Here is a 26500-nt window from a genome sequence, read left to right as displayed (position 1 = left end):
ATTTATAAAGGAAAGAGGTTTAACTGACTCAAAGTTCCACATGGCTGGGGAGGCCTCAGGAAACTTACAACCATGGCAGAAGGTGAAGGGGAAGCAAGCACATCTTACCACGGCAGAACAGGAGAGAGAAGCACAAACAAGGAACTTTCAAACACATAAAACTATCAGATCTCACGAGCAGTCTCTCACTCTCATGAGAACAGCATGGGGGAAACTGCCCCCATGATCCAATCACCTCCCTTTCTAGATACATGAGGATTACAGGTCCTCCCTCAACACGTGGGGATTACAGTTGGAGATAAGATTTGGTTGGGGACACAAAGCCAATCCATATCATTTTGCCCCGGCCCCTCCCAAATATCATGTCTTTTCATATTTCAAAACACAATCAGGCATTTCCAATTGTCCCCCAAAGTCTTAACTCATTTCAGCGTTAACTGAAAAGTCCAAGTCCAAGGTCTCATCTGAGGCAAGGCAAGTCCCTTCCATTTATGTGCCTGTAAAATCAAAAACAAGTTAGTTCCTTTTAAGATACAATGCGGGTACAGGCACTGGGGTCAATTTTAGTGCTTAATCCCCAATTAAGCAAAACGTTATCCCTCAAACAAGAATTACGTTTTTTCTCATACAATGATACAAAAACATGCTCAATTGTTATTGTTTTGAATTTCATCCACAGATGACTTGTGAAACACTTTTTCTCACTTGTGATAAATGAACCTACATAATATCTTTGATTTTATCCCATAGCTGGCAAAGCCTAAATATTTACTCTTTGACCTTTTACAGAAAGAGTTGGCTGCCCCTACTACAGGGAAGTCTCCTGTCTAATTAGCAGATGACATTTCCTTTTGGGGGAATTAGTTATTAGTATGTGTCTTGAGGGCAGGGAACAGTGGATTGTGGGGTTTTAAACTCAAATACAAAGTTGAAAAGATATATTTGTATGCTGAGCATATTGCTGGTCTCTGTCATTTCTTTATGCTACCCCTGTTCTGTAAATATAAATCAAAAGTGCTTCTAGCTGTACTTAGCAGGAGGCAGAAATAGTGACTGAAACAGGGGGAGGAAATACAATCTGAGGAAACAAATAATTGTGCCCTAGTTGATTCCATGGCTCTTCCTTCCCGTAGATAACATTTATGGAGAATTTATAAGGTGCTTACAGTATAGACAGGGTACATACATTTCCCACTGGAATGTAAACTCTCCTGTTTTCTGCTATATTCTTGGACACTGGAGTAGTGCCTGACACTTTAGCAAATATGTGATAAAACATATGTTAAGTTTTCTCATTTATTTCCGCCTGTTTCCCTTCCTTCTCCCATTTTCCAGGTTGGAACACCAAGGCTGAGTCTTGCTTTCTCAGAGAAGGGGAGGAGGGAGTATTGGGGTCTCTTGTGCTCCTATGAAGGAGGCAGCATCATTTGTCTTTTAGCTCTGGTCAGTGATGGAGCTGGGCTAACAATCAAATCCCCTTAAGCACTTAAGCGAAAAAGAATTCACTTCAGCAGAGATAGGTGGGCCTGGCCGGAGTTGGTAACTGTAACATTTTTCCAATGACATCTTTACCACCATCTTCTGTCTCCCCACTTCCAGCGCTGTCTTTTTGGAAGTGAAGCCTCACCACCTTCTCAGGCTCTGGCTTCAGAAAATATCTTGGAATGAGAAGCTAGAAGGAGTTTGCAGTTTTAGCTCTGACACTTCCTATCTGAGAGCCCTTGGACCACTCCCTCCACCTGAGGTCAGCCTTTGTTCTAGTCCCCAAAATTGCAATAATAATCTCTATCTTGACTCCTCACACGCTTTCAAGCTGGGCCTTGTGAGGTAGTCAGATAACAGAGGGAGATGGTTATTTTAGTTCGTTCTGTGTTGCTGTAACATAATACCACAGGCTGAGTAATTTATAATAAAAAGAACTATATTTCTCATGATCCTAGAGGCTGGAAAGTCCAAGGTCGAGGGGCCTGCATCTGGTGAGGGCCTTCTTGCAGCATCATCCCACATTGGGAGGCTTAGGGTGAGAAAGTGCACATGGCAGAGGAAAAGGAATCTTCTCATCAGGAGCCCAGTGTTGATAACTAACCTACTTCTTTAATAATAACATTAATTCAGCCATGAGGGCAGAGCTCCTGTGACCTAAGCACTGGGTGAAGGCCCTACCTGTCGACACTGTTGCATTGTGGATTAAGTTTCCAACACATGAAATCTGGGGGACATACCCAAACCACAATATTCTTTATTAAGTAGCACTGTGCACACGTACATACAGTGACACATAGGCAAATACATACACAGACTCACACAGACATAGAGATGTAGACACAAATACACACAGACATACACACAGACATACACAGAGACATATCCAAACTCAGAGACACAGATACACAGAAACACACAGACACATACACAGACAAACACAGATGCATACACAGACACACACACACTCATACACAAATACAAACATACAGACACAACAGAGACATACACAAACTCACATACAAGCATACATGTACACAAACACAGAGACATACGCAAACACACATAGGCACAGACACACACTCACACAGATAAACAGAGACAAACACAAAGACACACATACAAACACACACAGACACACACACAGACATACACAAACTCACATGCAGGCACAGACACACCCTCAAACACACACTCAAATATAAATAGGCAAACACAAAAACAGACACACACACAAAAACACACAGACACAAGCACACAGATGATGTGCCGGCTTTCTTTTCAGGAATTCTGGCCCTTCCAATTTCCCCACAAAGGTGGTGAAGTGGACAACAATAAGACCTACGCTAAGATGGTGAGCAGCACTCTGAGCACCTTTTATGTGCCTGAGCCTTCACACATGGTACCGATGGTCCTCACCCTAATCCCATGAGGAAGGTGTCATGAGCCACGTCACAGTTGAGGATGCTGAGATGCTGAATGTTCAGCAACCTGCCTGGGCCACACAGCCCAACAGGACTTGTTGATTTTTTGGAGGATTTCTCATATCTCTCTATCAATTCTGCTCTAATCTTAGTTATTTCTTGTCCTCTGCTAGCTTTTGGATTAGTTTGCTTTTACCCCTCTAGCTCTTTTAATTGTGCTGTTATGGTGTCGATTTGAGATCTTCTAGCTTTCTGATGTGGACACTTAGTTCTATACATTTTCCTTTTAACACCGATTTGGCCATGTCCCTGAGATTCTGGAACATTGTCTCTTTGTTCTTACTGGTTTCAAAGAACTTCTTGATTTCTGCCTTAATTTCATTATTTACCAAGGAGTCAATCAGTAACAGATTGTTCAATTGCCATGTAGTTGTACAGTTTTGAGTGAGTTTCTTAATCCTGAGTTTTAATTTGATTGCTCTGTGGTCTGAGAAACTGTTTGTTATGATTTCAGTTCTTTTGCATTTTCTGAGGAGTGTTTTACCTCCAGTTCCTGGAGGAGTCAGGATCTGGACCCAGATCTCTCCAACCTTGAAGCTGACATTTTTCTCTGGCCATCATACCACACTGCCTTTCTGGTTTAATCCTAGTGCTGTTTTACCCCTTTTGGTTCCTGCTCTGACACCCAGGCTGTCAAGAGGACCCAGCCCCAGGAAACTGCAGCCATTCAGCACCCATGTCCAACAGGATCTGGCTCAAGATAGCTGATTAATCTGAGATATGAGTAGCTACTGATGGACTCTTCTCCCCAAATTGTCAGATAAGAATTATCAGGTTTGGGTGGTGAAATACAAATGTTCAGATTACACTATTCAGGACAGCACCTTACCACATTTGATGTCTTCCTTTTTTCTTGCAATTAATTTATGTTTCATCCAATCTTGTACACTTTTTAAACTTCTCTATGAGCCTGTGTTTCTTCATTGCAAAATACACATATACAAGCACACACACACACATACACAGGGACATAAACACCAACTCACACACAGGCACATAAACACCAGACAATAATACCTGCAAAGGCCACAGGTGGGTGTAAATGTCTCATGCAGCAACATGTGTGAGGGAGCTGAGCAGTTAGCAAATGCTCAAAAAGTCCTAATGCGAGGAAGCCACCCACAGAGGCTTAACTGTCAGCTGTTTCTACTCATCTGACCTCTAAAGAAAATACCATTCTTCCTCTCCTGGGGATCTCTTTGGATTCCTTCCTCCCTGACTCCATCTGCCTCAACATTTCTCTCTTTCTTATTAGAGGAGTAACTTCCTATCTTATCTTTCTATTTGCAGGTGGAATACACTCTATTTCTATGACTCTCCACTCTAGAACTTTTAGTTTTCTATTCTAAGACTCTCAGTCTGATAATAAAACCTTCTTTCCCCATACTTGCTTTCAGCCTTCCTGAACATGCAGACCCTTGACCAAGTGGAAACTAGCCTTGTGGAGGCATCATAACAGAGTGGTTAGCCATCCTGGCTCTCAGGTTGACTCTTTTTTATTTTTCTTTTCTTTTTTTTTTTTTAATTATACTTTAAGTTCTAGGGTACATGTGCATAACGTGCAGGTTTGTTACATATATATACTTGTGCCATGTTGGCATGCTGCACCCATCAACACGTCAGCACCCATCAACTCGTCATTTACATCAGGTATAACTCCCAATGCAATCCCTCCCCCTCCTCCCTCCCCCCTCCCCCCTCCCCATGATAGGCCCCGGTGTGTGATGTTCCCCTTCCCAAGTCCAAGTGATCTCATTGTTCAGTTCCCACCTATGAGTGAGAACATGCGGCGTTTGGTTTTCTGTTCTTGTGATAGTTTGCTAAGAATGATGGTTTCCAGCTGCATCCATGTCCCTACAAAGGACACAAACTCATCCTTTTTTATGGCTGCATAGTATTCCATGGTGTATATGTGCCACATTTTCTTAATCCAGTCTGTCACTGATGGACATTTGGGTTGATTCCAAGTCTTTGCTATTGTGAATAGTGCCGCAATAAACATACGTGTACATGTGTCTTTATAGCAGCATGATTTATGATCCTTTGGGTATATACCCAGTAATGGGATGGCTGGGTCATATGGTACTTCTAGTTCTAGATCCTTGAGGAATTGCCATACTGTTTTCCATAATGGTTGAACTAGTTTACAATCACACCAACAGTGTAAAAGCGTTCCTATTTCTCCACATCCTCTCCAGCACCTGTTGTTTCCTGACTTTTTAATGATCACCTTTCTAACTGGTGTGAGATGGTATCTCATTGTGGTTTTGATTTGCATTTCTCTGATGGCCAGTGATGATGAGCATTTTTTCATGTGTCTGTTGGCTGTATGAATGTCTTCTTTTGAGAAGTGTCTGTTCATATCCTTTGCCCACTTTTAGATGGGGTTGTTTGTTTTTTTCTTGTAAATTTGTTTGAGTTCTTTGTAGGTTCTGGATATTAGCCCTTTGTCAGATGAGTAGATTGCAAACATTTTCTCCCATTCTGTAGGTTGCCTGTTCACTCTGATGGTAGTTTCATCAAGCTACCAATGAGTTTCTTCACAGAATTGAAAAAAAAACTGCTTTAAAGTTCATATGGAACCAAAAAAGAGCCCACATTTCTAAGACAATCCTAAGTCAAAAGAACAAAGCTGGAGGCATCACGCTACCTGACTTCAAACTATACTACAAGGCTACAGTAACCAAAACAGCATGGTACTGGTACCAAAACAGAGATATAGACCAATGGAACAGAACAGAGTCCTCAGAAATAATACCACACATCTAAAGCCATCTGATCTTTGATAAACCTGAGAAAAACAAGAAATGGGGAAAGGATTCCCTATTTAATAAATGGTGCTGGGAAAATTGGCTAGCCATAAGTAGAAAGCTGAAACTGGATCCTTTCCTTACTCTTTATACGAAAATTAATTAAAGATGGATTAGAGACTTAAATGTTAGACCTAATACCATAAAAACCCTAGAAGAAAACCTAGGTAATACCATTCAGGACATAGGCATGGGCAAGGACTTCATGTCTAAAACACCAAAAGCAACGGCAACAAAAGCCAAAATTGACAAATGGGATCTAATTAAACTAAAGAGCTTCTGCACAGCAGGTTGACTCTTGAGGTTCGAAGCTTTAGCTATCCTATTTCACATGTTTGAGATCAGCTTTCCTATATGGTCAGTGGGGCTGATAATTATACAGCCCTCATTGGGTTGTTGTGAGAATGAATGAGAAAATAATTTAGCAAACGTTTGAATACAGTGTTTGGCACAGAGACAGCCTTCACTAAATTGGTGGATATTATTATAATTGCCTTGTTATGGTTCAGTTGCTGTACTTCAGGTTGAGGCCCCTGGTGTTCTAGAAGGAAACTTGAAACCATGAAGGTGGCATTGGGAACCTGAGGGTCTGGTAAGTGAATATTGAATGTAAGAGCAAGGGATTGGGTATGGGATAGGACGGATGCTTTCCCCAAATTTATTTCTATGTTTTATTTCACTTTTTTGCCACTTTTCTGACTAGGAATTTTCCCCAGATTTATTTATTTCTTGACATTGTACTCTGTGTCAGGCGTGGTGCTAGGTGTTGAAAGTACACATCAAATACAGCTCCTGGCCTCAAGGAGAGGTGTTTATAGTACTCCCTGAAGGTAGTTTGTATTTCTATGGGGTCAGTGGTCATATCCCCTTTATCATTTCTTATATGTCTATTTGATTCTCCTCTCTCTTCTTTATTAGTCTAGCTAGTTGTCTATTTTTATTGTTTATTTAAAAAAACCAACTCCTGGATTTGTTGATTTTTTGGAGGGTTTTTCGTATCTCTCTCTCTTTCAATTCTGCTCTAATCTTAGTTATTTCTTATCTTCTGCTAGCTTTTGGATTAGTTTGCTTTTAACCCTCTAACTCTTTTAATTGTGCTGTTATGGTGATGATTTGAGATCTTCTAGCTTTCTGATGTGCACACTTAGTTCTAAAGATTTTCCTTTTGACACCGATTTAGCCATGTCCCTGAGATTCTGGTACATTGTCTCTTTGTTCTCACTGGTTTCAAAGAACTTCTTGATTTCTGCCTTAATTTCATTATTTACCCAGAAGTCAACCAAGAACAGGTTGTTCAATTTCCATGTAGTTGTACAGTTTTGAGTGAGTTTCTTAATCCAGAGTTTTAATTTGATTGCTCTGTGGTCTGAGAAACTGTTTGTTATGATTTCAGTTCTTTTGCATTTTCTGAGGAGTGTTTTACCTCCAGTTATGTGGTCAATTTTAGAATAAGTACCATGCAGCACTGAGAAGAATGTATATTCTGTTGATTTGGGGTACAGAGTTCTGTAGATGTCTACTAGGTCCACTTGGTCTGAGTTCAGGTCCTCAATATCCTTGTTAATTTTCTGCCTCATTGATCTGTCTAACATTGACAGTGAGGTGTTAAAGTCTCCCGCTATTACTGTGTGGGAGTCATAGTTTCTTTGTAGGTCTCAAAGAACTTGTTTCATGAATCTGGGTGCTCCTGTATTGGGTGCATATATATTTAGAATAGTTATCTGTTCTTGTTGAATTATTCTCTTTACCATTATGTAATGCCATTCTGTGTCTTTTTTTATCTTTGTTGGTTTAAAGTCTGTTTTATCAGAGACTAGGATTGCAACGCCTGCTTTTTTTTTTTTCCCTTCCATTTGTTTGGTAAATTTTCTTCCATCCCTTTATGTTGAGCCTGTATGTGTCTTTGCACATAACATGGGTCTCCTGAATACAATACACCAATGAGTCTTGATTCCTTATCCAATTTTCCAGTCTATGTTTTTTAACTGGGGCATTTAGCCCATTTACACTTAAAGTTAGTATTGTTATGCTTGAATTTGATCCTATCATCGTGATGCTGTTTGTTTATTTTGTACATTAGTTGATGCAGTTTCTTTGTGGTATCATTGACCTTTATATTTTGTGTTTTTGCAGTGGCTGGTACCAGTTTTTCCTTTCCATATTTAGTTCTTTCAGGAGCTCTTGCAGTGTAGGCCTGGTGGTAACAAAATCCTTCAGCATTTGCTTGTCTGGAAAGGATTTTATTTCTCCTTTGCGTATGAAGCTTAGTTTGGCTGAATATGAAATTCTGGGTTGAAAATTCTTTTCTTTAAGAATGTTGAATACTGGCCCCCAATCTTTTTGGCTTGTAGAGTTTCTGCTGAGAGGTCTGCTGTTAGTCTGATGGTCTTCCCTTTCCATATGACCTGGCCTTTCTCTCTGGCTGCCCTTAATAGATTTTCCTTCATTTCGACCTTGGAGAATCTGATGATTATGTATCTTGGGGTTGATCTTCTCATGGAGTATCTTAATTGTCTTCTCCATATTTCTTGAATTTGCATGTTGGCCTGCCTTGCTAGGTTGGGGACCTTCTCCTGGATAATATCCTGAAGTGTGTTTTCCAGCTCGTTTCCATTCTCCCCCCATCTCCTTCTGGTACTCCAATCCACTGTAGGTTCTTTCTTTTTATGAAGTCTCATATTTCTTGGAGGCCTTGTTCATTCCTTTTTAATCTTTTTTCTCTATTTTTATCTACATGTCTTATTTCAGTAAGGTGGTCTTCAAACTCTGATATCCTTTCTTCCACTTGGTTGATTTGGCTGTTGATACTTGTGTATGCCTCACAAAGTTCTCATGCTGTGTTTTTCAGCTCCATCAGGTCATTTATGTTCCTCTCTAAACTGGTTATTCTAGTTAGCAGTTCCTTAACCTTTTATCAAAGTTCTTAGCTTCTTTGCATTGGGCTAGAACATGCTTCTTTAGCTCAGCATAGTTTTTTATTACCCATCTTCTGAAGCCTACTTCTGTCGATTTGTCCATCTGATCCTCCATTCAGTTCTGTGCCCTTGATGGAGAGATGTTGCGATCATTTGGAGGAGAAGAGGCACTCTGGCCTTTTGGGTTTTCAGCGTATTTTCATTTATTCTTTCTTATCTTCATGAGTTTGTCTAGTTTTGGTCTTTGAGGCTTCTGTGGGGGCCTTTTTGTTCTTGTTGTTGATGCTGGTTTTGCTGCTTTCTGCTTGTTTGTTTTTCTTTCAGTAGTCAATCCCTCTTCTGTAGGGCTGCTGCAGTTTGCTGGGGGTCAGTTCAGGCCCTATTCATCTGATTTGCTCCCATGCCTGGAGATGTCACTCAAGGAGACTGGAAAGCACCAAAAATGCATGCCTCTTCTTTCTTCTGGGACCTCTGGCCTCTAGGGGCACCATCCTGATGCCAGTAGGATGCAGGGTCTCACCCAGTTGGGTGGCGTGGGGAGCAGGTCCTGTTTAACAAACCACTTTGTCTCTTGGTGGAGATGGTGTGTTTCACTGGGGGGAACCCACTTGCCTGGGCTGTCCGGGTTCCTCAGAACTACCTGGAGAAGAGGCTAAGTTTGCTGGTTGGCAGAGATTGAGGCCCACATCCCACTAGGGGTTCAGGCCCAGGGAGGTCCGAATTCTGTCCCTGAGCTTCTGGCTGGAGTTATTGGAGATTTTGTGGGGAAGCCCTGCCCATTGAGGAAGGATGGGTCAGAGTTAGGCCTGAAAAGGCACTCTGGCCACAGACTGCCACAGCCGGTGTGTTGGGCTGTGGGGACAAGTCTTGGGACCAAGCCATCCCACCTCTCTGGCTCCAGCAGGGAAAAAGTGCAGCCTGAAGCTATAGAAATGGGTGCTATCTTTTCCCAGCACAGACAGCTTAGCGTGTTAGGCAGTTGCCAGTCCCAGTGCTGGCTGCTACCCCTCCCCCAAGGAGCTCAAATGGCTTAGACAGCAGGCAGTGGCAGCCTGTGCTGGTCGCACCCTGTCCCGCTACCTCCTCCCCAGGAGTTCCCTAGCCTTAAGCAGATTCCAGCTGAGAGGCTTTAAGAGTCTACACATTCTGGGGTTGGGAGGATAGGCCCTAGTGGCGTGGGTTCAGAAGTGGGATCTTCCCATCTGTGGGTCGCACAATTCCATGGAAAACGCACCTTAGTGTGCTCGCTCACCGCCTCCTCTGGCTGGGGGGAGAGGGTTCCTTTTCCTGTGTGGCTCTCAAGTAGACTGCTGCACCAGTCTGCTCTTCCTTCTCTCCCTGGGTCGTGCAAGCCTTCTATTCAATTTTGATGAGATAACCTAGATACCTTGGTTGCCGGTGAAGTATTCACTTGCTTATTATGGTTGTTTTTCGATGGGAGCCTCGGAAACCCTCTGCTTCTTCTAGTCGGCTCTCTTGGCCCTGCCCCTGTAGTAAACTTTTCATTTTTCATTTTTTAAATTTATTTTTTATTATACTTTAAGTTCTAGAGTACATGTGCGCAACGTGCAAGTTTGTTACATATGTATACATGTGCTATGTTGGTGTGCTGCACCCATTATGAGATCACCTGTAGTAAACTTTTAAGAAGCATTGTTGATATTCATATTTTTACCATCAGGCTACCTCCATTTCAATTCTGGCTGGGGCCAGCTGTGTGTCTATAAGAAATAAGTTATCCTTCACTGTTCTCAGTTTCCTCTCTCCTAAGTTTTTTGTGAATGTGACAACTAGGGAAGCACCTAGTAAGCATTCCATGGCAATCTTCTACTGTGGTCTTTCTATCTTGTTCCATAAAAGCATTTAGTTCATGTCTCTGTCTCAGGGTTACTAGAAAATTTGAATTTGCTGTGTAGAAATTGCTTTTAGAATCAGTTTTATTCTGCACTTCTATTCCAGAAAGGGAGATACTTTAGCTCATTTCATAAGGTACTTTTTTTTTCTATCCTTACTTGTTTCACTTAAAAACAATTCATTGTTGAAGGGCCATAAATTGTTGAGAAAAAGCTTAGTCTCTCAGTCAGTCAATGTTGATCTTGATTTTCTTCTCTGCCTCACATGGGATGGGGAGTCTTGGAAAGTTACTTGTCTCTTGACCCTCAGTTTCCTCATCTATAACATAGGGATGATGAGATGAAGTAACGTATAGGGACCTCCCTCCCAAGAACTTGCCTCAGAGTTATATGAATGAATACTTACTTCCTTATTTGAATAGACATCTTCAGCTGTCTATTTCTATCACCTTCTTTTCCTCCACATGTAGTACCATAATTCTTGTAAGCATTTGTGAATTCTGCTAGTTAATTAGTTTCATACAGTGTTGCTGGGTGGCTTAATACCCTTTCCTAGCACTCCTGAGAATATATGAAATACAAGACATGCATTCTTACCATAAAGTTATATTGAGGAATTTAATGAACAGAAAATGCCATATACTTTCTGTATCAAAATTTAGTATGTAGCTTGAATACAGACAGAATTCCTGGGCAACCTTGTTCTGTCAAACCTGTTTTCTCTGCCTGCCCAAGACTCTTGGAAGTGTAAGATGTTTCCTGATGTTGGCTTTGCAGTTTGCATGTTATCAGAGAATGCTGCTGAATGAAGGGACTTGGATCTGTCCAGAGCACATATTAATAGTAGATTAAGCTATGTCCCATTAGCCATTGTCTAGGCATAGGGTCTTATTTTGAATGAAGGGAGGCTGGTGGTGAAAAAAGTCTTCCATGTTGGGAAAAAAAAATGCAGCAGTGCCTTGAACTCATCACATGGTCTCAGCTGCAGTGGGGATGCAGTTCTACTTTCTGCAGAGGCTGTGATAATGAGTAAATCCATGTAAAGTACTCAGAGCACTCCTGTGCATAGCAAGCCCTTGGCATGAATCCATTACTCTTATGCTCACTCTCATCATTAGCATTACCATCAGAATGGTCTCATCTCTCTTCCCTATGCAATCTCAGAGAAAGATGGAAAAACTCTTCTTGGAGTCATCGTCTAAGGGCTCCTACCAGATCATCTCCTGGGGATGTGGATAACATTTGCTAAGGGGTGCCAGCTTCTGGGAATTTGTACCCTTTGCCATTGGCTTAGGCTGTTCAGTTGGCCTTAGCCAACTGGTAGTTCCAGGCTAACTTCTTGCTGATTTTATGGATGGGGAGAGCAAGAAGGAGACCTTAATTAGCTTTTGAGGAGAAGTCACCAATTTAAACCTTTCCCATTCCTTTCTTTTGTTTGAGGGTTATTTTCAATCTCTGTTGGGTTCTGTGTTCTCCAGTTAGTTTGCCAAAATTTCTTAGGCTACTCAGGTTCTTCATTCATTCATTCATTCATTCTTTCATTCACTCACAGTAATCCAAAAAGCAATTATTGAGTGTCTGTTGTGTACTAGGCATTGATATGGAATACATCAGTGAACAAAAAATACACAAGTCTTCATCCTGATGAGTCTTGCATTCTAACGCTGTGGTGTGTCAGGAATGGGGTGGGGACTGACAAACATAAATACAAATGTAATCATGCTACATCAGATAGCTATGAATGCCACAGTAAAAATAAAAACAAACTGGGTACAATCTGTTAGGTGTGCCAAAGATCGGGGGAGCTGTAGTTTAGAAAAAAATTGACTTTTCTGAGGGCAGTTTTAGTTTTATAGATAAACTGAGCAGAGTATGAGAGTTTCCACATATCTCTTCTTCCCCTAAACAGTTTTTCCTATTATTAACATCTTGCGTTAGTGTGGTACACATGTTACAACTAATGAATCAATATTGATACATTATTATTAATTAAAGCCCATAATTTAAGTTAGGCTTCATTGTGTACAGTTCTATGGGTGATAAGTAGTGTTTTGTTTTGTTTTCAGACTGAGTCTCTCTCTGTCGCCCCAGGCTGGAGTGTAGTGGTGCGATCTTGGCTCACTGCAACCTCTGCCCCCACGGGTTCAAACAATTCTCCTGCCTCAGCCTCCTGAGTAGCTGGGACTACAGGCACGCAGCACCACTCCCAGCTAATTTTTGTATTTTTAGTAAAGATGGGGTTTCACCGTGTTGGCCAGGATGGTCTCTATCTCTTCACCTCATGATCCGTCCTCCTTGGATTACAGGTGTGAGCCACCGTGCCTGACCAATCAGTAGTTTTTTAAAGGGTGATGTAACAGACACTTCCTGTGCCTGCTGGCATTATCTCAACTCCCCTTTCTATTCCACCTTAATTGAGCTGCAGCTTGTCTGCCTGCTGCCTGAGGTACCTGCCAGGCACCACTCAGACATTCTGATGAAGGCACGTGCAAACCTGGATGTGCAAGGGGGTTAACTTCTAGCATCTCACAGGGAAACTCTCCACCGATGGAGGGTGAAAGTTGGTGGATAACAGTCCCCTCTTCCGTCCCTTGGGTGGCAACTCTGAGGTGCTTTCTACTCAGCTGCTCAGAGGGACCTAGCAGAGTCCATCCAGGTGCTTTTATCTCTGTTGCTCTCCTTCCAGCCCCACTAGCCAGACACATTCCTTGTGATCACTTATCCAAATAAACTACCTCCAAGGAAGCCCTTGTTTCAGGTTCTGCTTTCTGGAGGACCTGTGCCAAGTCAGTTCCATTTCTTATCTATGAAACGGATGCGATGATTACACTTTGCTCGCAGGACAAAGCACTGTTCGTATAGGTAAATTTAGAACAGTGCCAGGCTCATAGTAAGCCTTCATTGAATATTAGTTATCACGATGAGAATCCATTATATCTGGATATGTTTGTTGTTTGTGAAGCCTGTCCATACACATTATTTTTAGCATCATATTAACCCTGTGAAATATATAATGATAATTATCCCTATTTTACAGATGACGAAACTGAAAATCACCATAGGGAAATGACTTGGTCAAGGTTATGTGATTGAGAAGCAGAACAGCCAGGCTTGGTAGATGTCTCAAGCCATAGGACACGTGAGCCGAAAGGGAGCAGATGTTTTCACTGGACACATGATGACACAGAGGCCAGCTGATTTCTCAGGGTCACACAGCTCTTCAGCAAATATTCTGAGGCTGAGATCCTAGGCCTTCAGGCTTCTAGTACAGAGCTTTGTTAGGGTGGGAAATTAATAGAGATAGAGCATACCGTCTCTGGGTTTCAGTTGAATGCACAGATCAGAGATAACAATTCTGCTCTCCTTGCCTCCTGCCTCAGTTTACATTTTTTCCTTGTTATTCTTGCTAAGCAATGTATTCAAACTTTTATAAAAGGAAAAGAAATACCTGCTTTTAAAGAGCAGTTTCCAATGACTTATTTAGGAGGAAATCTGCTTATGAACCAGGATATTGGAAGATTGAATAATTCGAACGATGTTTGTTTTTCTATCCTGGATTTAGCTCTTGTGAAGATTTCTGCGTCAATAGCTCAGGAGATTGAAATATTATTTTCTTTTCTTTACATTCCCCAGCGAAGGTCGCAGGGACTGACCTTCCATCACCCTGAGATGCCACAGCATGACTTGAAGGTGACCCAGACTGACCACATCTCGGGGTTTTTTGAGCCATTCAGTTTCCATATTCGTTTAGTCACTGGGCTTTTTATGTGTGATTTTTGGTGACCATGAAATTGAGAGATGAAGAGGCTTGCCTGCTGCCAAAAGCTGTGTGGCGAAGACTCCGTGTGAGTTCCCCTCGGTTTGCCAGCGCACTTTCTTCCTGACTTTGGGCTTTCCTCCCGCTCTTGTCCTCGGCCTTCCCAAGAAGCACCAGCAATGCTCAACAAGGCCTATTGATTTGCAAGGTCCAAGAGTCATGGGTTTTAGCAATCAGGCAGAACAACTGTCCCCTCATGTGACCAGAAGTGTGTGTTCGAGTTGTTTTTTTAAAATCACCCTTTTATTTTAAAATACAGAAATAAGACAGAAAGAGTTAATAGTATGACCTCCACAAATCATTTCTTAATTTTTATAATGTAATGGCAAGTAACCTTTATGTGAGGCTTACATGGAGCAGGCCCTCTTCTAAGCACTTTGTATATAGCATATCATTTAGTCTTCACTACAGCCCTATGAGGCAGTGTCTATCATCATCCTCAAAGTCTTCCTCATTATCGTTGTTGTTGTTTAACAAAGAAATAAACCAATACACTGAAGCACATAAAGGTGAACTGACAAACCTAAGGTCACACTCTAATAAGTAAATGGTTGGGATTTGAACAGTCTGACTCCACAGCCCATGCTCTAAACCATTATCTAAAAAAATTAGAAGGGAAAGGAATCATCACAGCCAACCCTCTTGTTTACTCGTGGAAATTTACTCATGTAGCACAGACAGGGGAGTTAACGCTTCTAAAATCACACAGCGTGTTAATGGCTGCTCGATTCCAGTCTGAAGTTATTTTGCCTTCCGCAGAGTGAATCTCTGTCTGTGAAGATTAGGGAGGAAGCCTAATGCATTAGACACTGAGATTGAAGCAGCTATTAAATGACTTTTTATTTGAGGTAGGGTAAGCAGCCTGAATAGAAAGGCAAGAAGGAGGTGGTGGCGCAAGTAGGGAGTGTGTGTGTGGGGGAAGGAGGATACTGAATTTAGAAATTGTGTTGCATTAGGCTCTGGCCATGTTCCAAATATTTTTATTCGTTATTATTTTTTTTATGGGAAAAGGAACCTGCAACGGTTTAGGCTCGGCTATGTGCCTTCAGGCATTGGTTTGTCCAATTTGGATCCAATGCCAGGTCAGCACAGTGGGTGTTCATGGGTGGTGTGTTTATGTGTGTGTGTCCATGTGCTCAGGTGTTTGCATGTGCCTTTCTCCGTGTGTGTCCGTGGTGTTGGCATGAAAAGCAGCAGTCCATCCTAGGACTTACTCGCTATTTCTTACCTCCAGCCCACCTCCCTAATGTGTCAAGAATTATAAATTAATCACCTGGCTGGTTTGCACTGAACTTACTAGTGTTTATGAAAGGGAATTCATTGGATATGCCTGTTAATGGAACACGTGTAATAATACTAAAGCCTGTGATTAAAAAGAAATTTAAGACCCATGAGTTTTTAATAGAAAAACATGTCATTTGAGTGTTTATTTGCTGGTGTAAAATGGGTGATTTTTAAGGGGGGGGAGGTTGCCTATTTTAATTTTTGGAGGACCATGTTATTCACACAGAAAACTGGCAATGCTCATGTAGAAGTCCTTTTAGATTGTGTTTAGTAGAAGCCTCTTTCGGTAAAGTAGAACATGTTTATTGCTTCATGCTTCAGTGGAAAATAAATTGCAGAATAGTTCTGCTCATGGGTTTTATTCATTCATTCACCCACAATTTATTTCTTACCTATCACTTATCATCACTTATCAAGCACAGGGCTATGGTGTGATTGATTGAGAGATGAATATACTTGGTACTTGAATACACGTGGTCCTCAGATGGCCCACAGTTTGATGAAGGGCGGACAGATGATAAAATGATTTCAATGCTTGCTCTGAGGGAGGTGTGAAAAGGGCAGTGTGAAAGTTAGAGGCTTCCCAGAGAAGGCAGAATTTAAACTGAGCCTTATCTAGTTAATCAAAACAGGGGAGACCATTCTGAAATGAAAAAATTGCATTGCAAATTTATGGGGTCTTGCGAGCAAAATGTGCTTGGAGGGAGCTATAAGTTGTTTCTACACTCAGAGAATAAGTGCTGGTTACCTAAAAAGTAGTTATTGCTCGAATTCACTCACTCATTCCCTTATTCATTCAGTTGCATGAAGATGCAGTTGTCATTCATGTGTGTGTGTTTGTAGACCCACATGCAAATATATAATATTCCTTGGTGAAATGTGGTACCTTGATTTTCTTACATTTTAATGAGATTTGATCATCCACATTATCTTATAGTGAGGTGTAGAAAGTTCTGCATGTAAAATGAAGCTAGTTGATTTTGGCTTTTCAGAACTTTGCCTGTGGGTTTTTAAGAAATCATTTTATTTTCCAGAGAAAGTTAGCATAATTTCTCCACAAATCCTATTTATCTTTGAAATGGCAAAGAGAACAAACTGCTTTGGATTTCATGGTACTGGAAGATATTGCAAAATCTCTACATATTTTTGGGACATCTGAGTACAGGTTTAGAAGCTTGAGATGTCTTTAAGAGAAAAGTTCTTTTAGTTTCACTTTTTATTTTTAGCTTTGCTAGTAGATTTTGGAAAAGTGGAAATAAGGCCCTGCGTTTTTGGACCTTTTAAAATTCAAGCAAATAAGGCATCATTAATTGTTCATTCACTACATGTTGATTGAGACTTAAGAGAGGGCATGGGTTGAAGTCAACCCAATCTCTGCGCTCACAAAGCTCACGATCTGTTGAGGGAAAAGAACAAACAACAGGACTGGCAGAGATAGTGGAAGTTGTCGTGAAAAAAAATCTTGTAAAAGAAGAGAGATGAACCAAGTCTTAAAGAACTGGTGGAAGAGCAGAAGCTAGGAGTGACATTCCAGGCAGAGGAATAATCATGGCCCAAGACAGAGAGGAAAGACTGGGACACCATCTGATTTTTGAAGGGTGCGTGACCTGTTAGAAAGAGATGCTAAGTTTTTACTTGGAGACCGCTTGACTTTTCTGCTTCCCAGTTGTAGAAATGGTAGATAAAATGTAATAAATGGGAAGAAACCCACAGTGATTCAAAAATAGAATAAATATTTCTGTGGTTCAGAAAATGGAAAGAAATATGAAGCTGAGAGGATCAGGGTGCCCTGGTGGTCTCTGAATTCCCAAAAAGGCAGGAGAGCTTGGAGTCAGACCCTGGTGGGTAACTGGGACTAAATCACCAGAATGGTCCAGGAGCACAGCTCCTCAACAGTGCTGGGTTGTGGTTCTTTCTGCTGATGGAACTGCTGCCTTTTAGTTTGCATGAAGCTATACACCTTTCAATTATGGGCCAAGCACATCTCCTGGCTCAGTGACTGTATCTGTGAGTGTTTCTGGAGGCACAGGTTCCTAGCTCCCATTTAAGAATAGTTCTGGGCGGAGGCTCCCAAGATCCCAAATGAAAGCAGACAAAGCTGTACATGGAGGGATAAATGAAAATGCAGCAGAAGCCTTCCCTCCCACACAGAGAAACAACACCACCTCCCATCCAAAATACACCTATAAACAAAAGTTACAAAACACAGAAAAAAAAATAAAGGCAGTCAATAAAATTCATGGTTGGGTGTGTCATGGCAAATGAAATAAAAATAATAAAACTGTCTGAAAAAAATTCAAAAATTAAATGGGGGATAATCAAGAATCTGTAAAGAAATATATCATGAACCAAAACAGGCTACTAGTTAAACAAGAATGTGCATATATTTTAAAAATTGAAAAGTTAAATTGGAAATTAAAGATTTAATCATAGAAATAAAAACAAGTAATTGATAGAATACACTCTAAACTGAATAAGGCAGAAATAGTTAATAAATTGGAAGATAATACTAATTTACATAAATACAGAAAGAGCTATAAAAATAAAAATTATGAAAATGGTAGAAAAGAGGTTTTTGAAAGTACAATGGCTGTAAATTTCAGAGTTGAAGATGGGAGAACTGAGTCAAGTAAATAAAAAGAAAGCTAACCATCATAGCAAACCATCATAGTAAAATGGTAGAATATTAAGTCTAAAAATTAAAATAAAAGTCCTTAAAGCTGAAAGAGAGAAGAGGTAGATTAACAACAAAGTTATTACAAAAATACAATAATTTCTCCTTATCAGAACAGATGCTAGAAGGCAGTAGGGCAATGTCTTTAAAATAATACAAGAAAATAAAATAACTGTCAATTTATAATTTTATAGCCAGGTAAATTATCATTTGAGAGAGGGTGAACTAAAGAAAATTTTAGACACGCAAATATTAAGGGAATTTACCTTCCACAGCTCTCACTAAGAAAGGTAATGAGGAATGTACTCAAAAAAGAAGAAAAGTAAACACGGTAAGGAGAAATAGTTGAAGTAAAAATAGTGAGCACAGAAGTGAACAGAATATCTTGGTCTTATTAAAGAGGAAAAACCATTGAGAAAAGAGAAATACAAAACTAAATCTCAAGGTAACAACAAAAACGAAGACACTGGGCTTTAAATGGGTAGTTGAAACCTGATAAATTTCTTGACTTGTTTGGAGGGGGCTAAAAGTAATAATTTTAGATTTGTTAGAAAATTATAAAGTTTAATGTTAGGCACTAAAATTGAAACACAATTTAAGATTGCGAGCAAATAATTAGGGTGAGGGAGGAGTATAAAGGGGACTTCAATTCTATATGTAATGCTTTACTTTTTTTACAATAGCCCATGAAATATGTTCAATCTGGGTGATGGGTACAAAGGTGTAATTATTTTCTGTATTTTTACATTTGTTTAAATATTTCATACAGAGTATTTCATTGGTCTGAGGACCATGTGGCAAATGTCTCTTTACACTGTTCCCTAGCTGGCTGTGATTTTTAAGCCATGGGGGAATGTCTGTAGAATCCTTCATCTATGCCAGTCTTTCTCATTCACTTGTCTGTTAGGTCTCAGTCACCTAAAAGTGAAAAAAAGTTAAAAAATGTTATTTTCGTGCATCAAATTGACCAATTTCTAGATGAGACCTTACTTTCTATAAGCAATTAAAGAAGACCTTATATACTAAATATTTCCTCAATGTCTATCATTTTTAATGGCCGATAAACTCCATGAAGGTTGAGACTCTGCCAGGTTTGTTCAAATTTGTATTATCAGAGCTGGTGACCTGGCACGAATACTGGTTTAATGAATATATGGACAAAAGGAAGAACTGCTGGATTTACCCAATAACCAGTTCTCCACAATGCCCAACTCTTCCATGACTTTGTGCCTTTTCACCAGCTATTCTTTCTACCATCTAGAAATGACTTTTACCTCCTAGTTCACTAGGAAAGTTTCCCTTCCTATTATTTCTGTTCCTAGTAGACTAGAAGCTCTATTAAGGCAGAAATCTTGTCTTTCTCCAGTGCTGAATGTTGATCACCTGTTGCATATGTAGAATAAACGTTTCCTTATTTATGAGCCCAGAGTAGACATCACCTCTTCTTAAAGCCTTTCTTGACACAGTTTCCTTTGCCTCCATGCCTTCTATGGCAGATGGAGTTAATATGACAAATTTTAAAATGATATATACCTAGTATATATTTCCATGACTGCAATTAGTAGATTGTAGTTTAAGTAATTGTCTTCCTCATTGCATATTAATTCTTCAAGTACCAGTTTTATGTATTTTTATCTCCATAGTCCTATATTGCTTGTCCAGTGTGCAGGACAGAGCAAGCCTTCTAAATTTACTAGCTGAATTGAATTATATCCATTTACAAGCAGTGGTCTACACATTCCCTGAAATACTCAAAATCCACCTGATGGCGCTTCCTCTCTCCAAGAGATGGCAAAGGGATCCTAGCACACAGTTAACCCATTTGCTGCATCTGAGGGAGCCTGGAATTAGTCGTTTAAGATAGATGCCTAGGAAAGGTTAAGATAATGTGAAAAGTGGGGAGGACAATTGGTAATTAACCTCATCTTATCTACTCAGGTCAGTGGCCAAGGAGTCACTGAGGATCCACACAAGCCCTCCTGCAGGGAGGACTCTTTTGCTCTCTCAGTCCCCTACTGCTGCCATCTGTTGATAATTACTGTCCAGTCTCTGCTGAGAATGTGTGATATTTAATATTTCCTCACCACTTGAATAAACATGTGGCAATAACAGCAAGGCACTTGGCCACAGGGGTAGAAAGATGTATTTGCCTGAAAGAGTCAGTGTACAACTTGGACCAGGCAAACAACTGCCTTCTCTTTGCGAAGTTACAAGAAGTCCCCATGTTTGAGAACCTGGAGAATAGGTACATTGAATTAAGTAGTATTTTTGGAAGAAAACTCTTAAAATCCAAAATATCAAGAAGATTGGAAAACAAAACAGAACAGCCTCCTTTTACAACTAATGTGATTTTTCTCTTAATGAGCAATCCTGAAGTTTTCCCAGGTAACTTTTCAGCATTTTAGAGAAAGTTGGGATTCTTGCCACACAGCTAAGAAAGAAGAAAAGCATTTTGCATACTTGAAAAAAAAGTTATTCTAATAAAAAAGACTTTATCCCACCCAGTCCTTTTGGAGGTTTGGAGAGAAGAAGTTTCTAGTTTCATTTGCAGTCAGGAAAGTTCAACTTTCTGTTTCAAAATAACAAGAGGATTCAACAGGGATAAACTGTGTCCTGCTTTGCTCAAGCAATGACCTCTACATTACTGATGTCTTTAGAAACAGACTGATTGGGTTCATTAAGCATTTGGATCTGAGACAGAGTAAGGTGGAGCCACCAATGGCATGTAGATAGATACATGCAGTCCATTGGTCCATTGGCCATCTTCAGTGAGATGGCAGCTGGATTTGTGGCGTGAGGCAGGAGTAGGCATTGTTGCTAGCACTAAAAGAGAAAATAAATCATTCCCTGATCTTGTTTCTCCTTATCATTCATTTCCATTTGAGAGCAACCAATACTTGTCATGAATGTTTTTTTCCTCCTCAACATTTATTATGAAAATTTGCAGACATGCAGAAAAGTTGAATGAATGTTAGAGTGAACACAACACCAATATACCTACCACCTAGATTCTATCATGAAAATTTTACTCTACTTGGCTGTATCATGTCTATCAATCTATCCCCCTTATAGCCTTTAATCAATCCACATTATTTTTGATGCATTTAAAAATATATTGCAGGCAGTCATGAATGCCTTTACCGTCTACTGTCATCCAAAATAAAACCTGTTATTTTACACTCTCTTTTCTTTATTGCAAAGGTCTGCCCTGGGGATTATAGCAGGAATTGTTATTCTTTACCTTACTATCTCCCAAATGACCAGTCCATAAAAGTTACTGGCCGTTTGGGAGATAAGGTAAGAAATAATTAAGACAAATAGATACACAATTACACATTATGATCAGAATCATGAAAGAAAAAGCAGAATAAAATGGGATTTTCAAGATGGTCTTTTTCCCTTCAATCCACCATCTTCTACAGTGCCACCAAAACGAAATCTTGGAGTACAGCTTGGATCATGCCACTGACTTTACGTGTCTGGCAGGATAAACCCAAAGACTATTTCCATTCCATAAGTATTTATTGGCTCCTTATAATATGCTGAGTGCATTATGATAGATGTTGCACATGTTAGAATAAGCACATTATGGTCCCTACCCTTGGAAAATCAGGTTGAGGAAACAGATAATTTCAGTATGATGCTTAAAATGCTATCCTAGCATAAAGGAGGAGTGGCACAAGCTATAAATCATTCAGAATTTACTAAAGCATATGTTGTAAAGTCAAGTGGATAGTGATGAGTCTTGAAGGCTGGCTTACAGAGGGATAGAATAATGGGTAAAGAGGGTAGATACTTTGCTATAGGGAAGGAGGAACCACTGAAGCAGTTGGAAATATAAGGCAAAGGATGGGTTGGAGGGTGGTAGGAATGGGCAACATTTTAGTCAGGAAAAGAAGTTAGGGGCGCTGGAGTAATACAGATAAAATGAGCTGAAGTCACTGGTTGTAAAAATGAAGAAGGGACTAGTTTAGAGTAGGCTTAGGGGGTAAAGTCAGAAGCTTTTAAAAATGGAATGGCTGAGCTCAGAGCTGAGGCAAAGGGGAAGGCCAAGAACGAATCCCGATTTTCTGACTTGGGTGGTTGAGTGAATGGTGCATCCAATGATTGGGATTGAAAATATTAAGAAAGAGAAAAATATCAATTTAGTTTTGAAGGTTAAATTTAAAGTACCTGGAAGCCATCCAAGTGGAGATGCCTACAACATGGTGGCCATGTGAATTTGAAGCTCAAGAAAGAATTGAGGCATCTAAGTGAATTCTGAATAAAAGCATAAAAGTGGATGGAGCACCTCAGAGTCATCTCACATAAGAGGTGAGAAATTTCTAATAATTTTGTACAAACTTTCAATGATCATTGATGAGGGGTCCTGGAAGTGGAGTGTTACACACATCTGGCCTACCATTATAGTTAGTCAGAAGAAAATAACAATTTCAAATTCTTTTATTTTACTGAGTTGACTTGTTTAGAATCCAGCTCTACTGATTTTCATTTTAGTTATTTTCCCTTTGCATTCATCTCCACTCCATTCTCAATGGTACACTGCCCATCCATTTCTCCTTCCAGTCATTCATTCGTAACCTTAACAAGCATGTATTAGGTACCTCCCACATGCCAGGCAGGACTAGGTGTTGACTCTGGAAGTATTGGCAATGGAACCTTCCATATACACATTTTTTAAGAACCTCAACTTCACTCACTTCCAATTGTCTTCACTTCCTGAAAGAGGGATTGTGTTTCGACTTAGAGGAAGACCTGAAGGGTGGGAAAGCTGGAATGACACCTCTCAAGGGCCTTGGGGCTTGAATGACACGGTGTTGAGGTGATGTGGAAAATGATCCCTCTCTGAGACAGCATGCACTACTTCAGCTTACGCAAACTATAAAGAACTCCCTGTCTGTGTTTGTGAAAGGAAAATTCATGTTTCCTATGGCCTTTAACTGCTAATCTTTACTGGTTACAAGAGGGTATTCCAGGCAGTGGAGTGCTTAATAAATATTATATTATTTGCTAATGGCAATGCTATTTGGGGGTGATATTTCCTTCTGAATGTGCTAGCCTGGTTTAACAAATCTGCTGTGTGTAGTTTTACCTTTCATTGTGTTGGTTGAGATGTCTCAGGGGCACCTTCAGCACGGGCTGAGAAACAGCTCAGAAATGCAGAAGTAAATGAGTCTGCTGGATGCGTTAATAGTTTTTGTCTGTGCTGACTTCCCCTCTGTTGAAGGAATGTAACAAACACCAAGGGGCTCTGCTATGTTAAGTAAATGTTTGTGTGCATTCTCACTGTGAAGATGTGTAATGCTTGGAGGGCCTGCAGAGTATTTCTCTGTGCACGTATTTTGTTTTTATACACTTTTGTATGCAACTATGGTCAGTCCTGACCTAACTCATCCATTATCTAAACTCAGGTTTTTAGAAATGCTTTATTTAACCTGGGTGCGGTGGCTCACGCCTGTAATCCCAGCACTTTGGGAGGTTGAGGCAGGTATATCACTTGAGGTCAGGATTTCAAGACCAGCCTGGCCAACATGGTGAAACCCCATCTTTACTAAAAATAAAACAATTAGCCTAGCATGGTGGCACACTCCTGTAGTCGCAGCTACTTGGGAGGCTGAGGCAGGAGAATTGCTTGAACCTGGGAGGCAGAGGTTGCGGAGGTTTTGGTGAGCTGGGATGGCGCCATTGCACTCCAGCCTGGGCAACAGAACTAAACTGTCTCAATAAAAAAAAGAAAGAAAAAATTTATTTGAACAAACGACAAATGACACGGGTACCCTTTTCTAATTTCCCTTTGCTCTCAAAAGAACTGGGTAATTGTTCTTTTGCCACTCCTGGGTAATTGTTACCGGTGATGTGCTAGAATTTAAGAGCATGGTATATGATGAACCCAAACAGACTGGATTTCAAATTCAGTGTCTTCCAGTAGCTTTTCTCTCTCAACCTCGGTTTCCGTGCATGACACTTGGGGTTTGTTATATGAAGAAAAAATGAGATAACTGCCAGCACCTGGTGTAAATGCTTAGCACTTAATTAAATCCTTCCTCCTTTACTTGCTCCCTTCTTTCCTTCTCTCTTTTTTCCCTTTCAATGTATGTTGAATCTTTATTTTTCTTTTTGGTCATTTTTATGAGCTTTTAAATGCATGTACAAGGACATTCATCTTAAAACAAAAACAGAAAAACTTTTTTTGACACCCTGCCTTACTGCTGCTATTGCGTTTTGCTTTTGCTATGATAGTCACATTTCTTAAAAAGTTATCTATATTTGGTGTCTGTAATTCCTAATTTCCCATGCATTCTTTAGCCTTCCGCAGCTTGCCTTCAGTCCTTATTATTTCACTGAAAATGCTCTCATCAAGGTGGGAATATTCTCCTAGTCAAAATATTTCCTGTAAATCTATTAACTACCGTGTTGCCCTTACTGAGGCACCTTTGACTTGATAGTATTTTTTACTTCTTTATGGTTTTGTATTGCTAGTTCAGTTGTTGGGAGGAAACTTATTTTTTTGCTAGATATTCTGCATGTAATGTGGGTAAACTCTCTTGTCTTCGATGGGCCACTAGTTATTGTTCTGGAATATGAACCTGTGGGAGTATCAGAATCATGGTGAATGGGAAATAAATAAGCCTGCTTCAACACTCACCTTTAATAGCATATTAAAGGATCTAAGCACTAATCATATAACATTAGTGCAAACAATAGATTTAAGTAGGACACCAAATTAAAATCAAAATATAAAGGAAAACACACTTTTGTAGAATAATGAGTTGTTTTCACTGATCCTTTAGCATTCTCCATCATTGTTTAGTCTAGCTCAGGTTTTCAGGTTGACTTAATTAATTATTTACTATGAATGTTTCAACTATCACAGACTATTTATACTTCTTAGTGAAAAGCTCTGCTTGGATATATAAACATGTGACCCTTTATAGGCAAGACTCTTTTGAGTGTACAGCAGAAGGTCATGAGGAGAAATTGTCTGTGAACTCATCTGGTTGACTCTCCAGTTAATCTAGGCTGTTTATTTCAGCTCTCTTTGGATCTAACAAACGTAAGAGCTCTAACTGCTTCCTTACAGCATTTGGAGGAAAGCTCTCAGTTTTCCTTCAAACTGAGGTTCTTACTTGTTTTTATTTTTAACTAGTTTTTGTCTTTATGACAGTTATGTGGCCAATACCATTTGAAGATGGAAGTAGCTCAATAGGACGAGAACAATATATTATCTCTCCCTCACCCCGCCCACTGCCCATGTTTACTGGACTCCTCCGAAAGCAGTAGCTGTCATTACTTTGGTTGTTCCTTTCGACATTTGCCTGCATATATTGAGTTAACATGTTTACCCTGCTGTTTCTGGACTTGTCAGTTTCAGGCATTACTGACTGATTTCCGTCTATGGAAAATGAAGAATTAGCTGTCTTTTATCACATCCTTGGCCAACATGTATAGGGCTCACCAACCCCTAACCCCAACTTACTGTTAGATTAGGTAGAACTCTATGAAATTCTCATTGCTCTTAGTCAAAATTGTTTGAATGTTAGCAATTTTATAATGTATAGTTATGCCATAATTTTTGTTAAAATAATTCAGTATTTATAGTTGCTGAGCTATGTAGCAGATTATCAATACTATCTCTCTATTGCAGAACTTTTAATTTTGTTTGGTTGGATGTTTGGTTTTTAATTTTTTAATCATTTTTAAAATGTAAACTTCTTTTTATAGATTAAGGGGGTACAAGGGCAGTTTTGTTACATGGATATATTGCATAGTGATGAAGTCAAAGCTTTTAGTGTACCCATCGCTCAAATAGTGTACATTACACTCAATAGGTAATTTCTCATCCCTCACCCCCTTCTCACCCTGTCACCTTTCAGGGTCTCTGACATCTATTCCATTATATGTCCATGTGTGCAATTGTATAGCTCCCACTTATAAATGAGAACATGTAGTATTTGACTTTCTGTTTCAAGTTGTTTCACTTAGGATAGTGGCCTCCACTTTCATTTTTGTTTCACAAAAGACATGATTTCATTCTTTTATATGGCTGAGTAGTATTCCATGGTGTGTGTGTGTACATATATATATACACATACATAAAGAAAATACAGTGTGTATATATGTGTGTGTGTATATCCATATATGTGTGTGTATATCCATATATGTGTGTGTGTATACAAACAC

This window comes from Theropithecus gelada, chromosome 5 (assembly GCF_003255815.1).
Source record: "Theropithecus gelada isolate Dixy chromosome 5, Tgel_1.0, whole genome shotgun sequence".
Lineage (NCBI taxonomy): Eukaryota > Metazoa > Chordata > Mammalia > Primates > Cercopithecidae > Theropithecus > Theropithecus gelada.
This window is presented reverse-complemented; position numbering follows the sequence as displayed.